Source organism: Pinus tabuliformis, chromosome 3_1, assembly GCF_031772625.1.
Source record: "Pinus tabuliformis cultivar Carrire ecotype Pingquan chromosome 3_1, CPIR1, whole genome shotgun sequence".
NCBI classification, from domain to species: domain Eukaryota; kingdom Viridiplantae; phylum Streptophyta; class Pinopsida; order Pinales; family Pinaceae; genus Pinus; species Pinus tabuliformis.
Window position 1 is genome coordinate 121,367,888 of NC_142301.1, and position 3,246 is coordinate 121,371,133.

Consider the following 3,246-nt stretch of genomic DNA (forward strand, 5'->3'; position numbering starts at 1 on the left):
CTACATTCACTACTGAGTACATCTACATATATATCGGAAAATCAAGACGAAAGGCAATATTCCCAATCTTCTCCAAAATGGTGAATGGTCCATACCGGATTGGTCGCAGCTTCTTTCCTTCTCCCTTCATCCTGTCTTTGCTGATGTGGAACCACACTTTGTCGCTCACTTCGAATTGATGGTCAACTCGGTGTTTATCATGTCGAGCCTTGTAAAATGGGCTTCACTTTTCTCCAACTACTCTTTCACTACTTGGTGAATCAATTGGATTCGTTGAATGAACTGTTGAGCTTTTTCCCTATCATTACGTCCATTGGAGCCATCTTCCCTTCCAAAGACCATATCAAAAGGGTCCTTTGGTAGGTAACCAAAACATGTCTCAAACGGTGAACGTTGCATAGATGAATGCATTGCTCGGTTGTAGGAATGTTGTACATACTAGAGATGCTCATCCCACAACTTGGGATGTTTCCCACAATAGCCTCGTAACAAGTGTACCATGGTATGGTTAAAAACCTTTGTCTGTCCGTCGGTCTGCAGATGAAATGTCGTGCTTCTTTTGAATTTGGTGTCCATCATCTTCCACAAGCTGGTCCAAAGTTCCTCGAGAAAGCGAGAATCCCAATCTGACACAATCGATGTGGGTAATCCAAAGTGGACCCAAACATGCTGAAAGAAAAGAGAAGCAATCTTCTTTGTAGTTATCTGCCTTTTACAAGGCATAAGAATACACATCTTGCTAAAACGGTCAACGACGACATACAAATAGTCGTGACTCTTCCTAGACAAAGGCAAACCTCCTACAAAGTCCATTGACACACTTTCCCATGGACGACTCGGAATAGGGAGTGGTGTGTAGAGCCCGAGTTTTCTATTAGAGGGCTTTGAAACAGAACACATCACACATCCCTTTACATAGCGAGTCACAATGTTTTTCATATGAGGCCAAAAACAAAATCTTTGTACATGACATAAAGTCTTTTCGACACCAAAGTGTCCAGACACAAGAGAGGTGTGGGCCTCTCGAATTACATGTACTCTTTCCCCTGTGGGAATACACAATTTACCAAGGTGATACAACAATTTCCCCTGCAAGTGATAGTTTTCCACCTGTGAACCATGGGTTAGTTTTGCATAAACCTCCTTAAAGTCATCATCGTTAGCATATTGTTCAACATAACTTTCAAAAGATAACGAAGCATTATGCAAAATAATAGAAGCAGAAATAGGAGGGCGAGATAGCATATCGGCCACCTTGTTGCTAGTGCCCTTCTTATACTTTATTACCAGATGAAACTGTTGAAGAAAACCCATCCACCTGAAATGACGAGATTGCTGCAACTTGGTTTGTGACTGAAGGTACTACAAGGGCTGATGATCTATATGGATGATGGTCTCCTTGCCGATTAGGTAGTGTTTCCACTTTTTCACACTCTGCACCAAGGCATAAAGCTCCTTGTCATAAGTGGGATAGTTTATCACAGCTTGAGAAAACTTCTCAGAATGGTAACAAATCGGCTTCTTTTGCTGCATTAGTACATCTCCCATGGCATAACCGCTGGCATCGGTTTCGATCTCAAATGGCTGTTGGAGATTGAGTAAGGCTAAGACTGGCGCGGACTTCTATTGTCGGTTTCGAAGGACTTCTGTTGTCTTCCTCCCCATTGGAAGACCTGTTTTACACTTGTCAACTTGTGCAAAGGTGCTGCAATAATAGAGAAATTAGCAATAAATCTCCTTCAATACTGGACTGCACCTAAAAAGCTACAGACCTTAGTTACACTAATAGGCTTAGGCCAATTTAAAATTGCTTCAACTTTAGAGGGATCAATTTTTAACTGACCATGACCAACAATATGACCTAGGTAACCCAAAGAGGTTTTCCCGAACTCACACTTTGACACTTTTACAAAGGGTTTTTCTTTTTTCAGTACTTCAAGCACTTTCTGTACATGACACACATGTTCAATCCAACTGTTACTAAAGACAAGTATATCATCTAAATATACAAGAACAAACTCATCAATGAAAGGTCGAAAGAGATCATTCATGACCCTCATAAAAGTGGCTGGAGCGTTGCAAATTCCGAATGGCATCGCCATCCATTTGAATAGCCCCTATTTGGTCTTGAAGGCGGTTTTCCATACGTCCTGCTCTGCGATTCGGACCTGGTGATAACCATTGCACAAATCCAACTTGGTGAAATAAACAACATTCTTTAAGTGATCTAATAAATCATCTATGTGTGGAAGGAGATAGCGATTTTTCACCGTAATTTTGTTGAGTGCGCGGTAATCCACACACATCCTCCACACGGAGAAGTGCTCGGCCTGATGACCCCTTGGTCCAACAATTCCTGCACTTATCTCTTGATTTCCTCCATCTCAATAGTCGATATCCTGCACATGCCAATATTTGGCAGAGGAGCGTCATGCTACAAACAGATCTCGTGTTGGATTTCCCTCTTTGGAGGTAATCCCTTCGGTCCCTGAAACAACTCATCATAATTAGAAATTAATTCAAATAATTTCTGTTTATGTTCTTGATCGCAGCCTTGGAAAGCATCAACGAATTCTGCCTCTTTTTCCCTTACAACCATAAGCATGCAACCCTTACTGGAATTCACCAGTCTTTTCATTTGTCCAGCGCTTACAAGGCTGGCATTGATTTTATTTTGATGAGCCCTTACTATGTATTCTACCCCATCTTTTGTGATTTGGTATTTGTTTTCGTGACGAAAGAAGACCGTGTTTCTATCATACAGGTATGGGCTCCCTAACACCATGCCATAAATATCCAATGGTATTACATCCAGTTCTACTTCTTATACTAGCTTAGAAGCAATTACAAATTTGACCTTACACTGTTTGGTTACATTCAATTTTGCTTTATCATGTATCCATCCAAGCGGGTAAGGTTTCGGGTGTGGTTTTGTTTCTAAGCCAAGTTTCTTTACCAAGGATTCTACAATTAAATTTGCTTGGGATCCAGTATCAAACAGAGTTTCAACTTTAGTGTGATTTACAACAACCCTGATATGAAACAGTTCAATTCTCTTTCGGTCATTAGGAAGGGACTCATTTACAGAACTGGTGCCTTCATGCGATTCAGAATTAACATGAGGTGTAAGAGTACCTTTTGTTCCTGCTGCTGTGATCAATGCTTCATCTCCAGAATCCGATCCAAGGTCTTGCTGCGCCGTTGCCACTGTCTTCTGCTTCCCTTTTCCTCCATACTTCTTTGGAC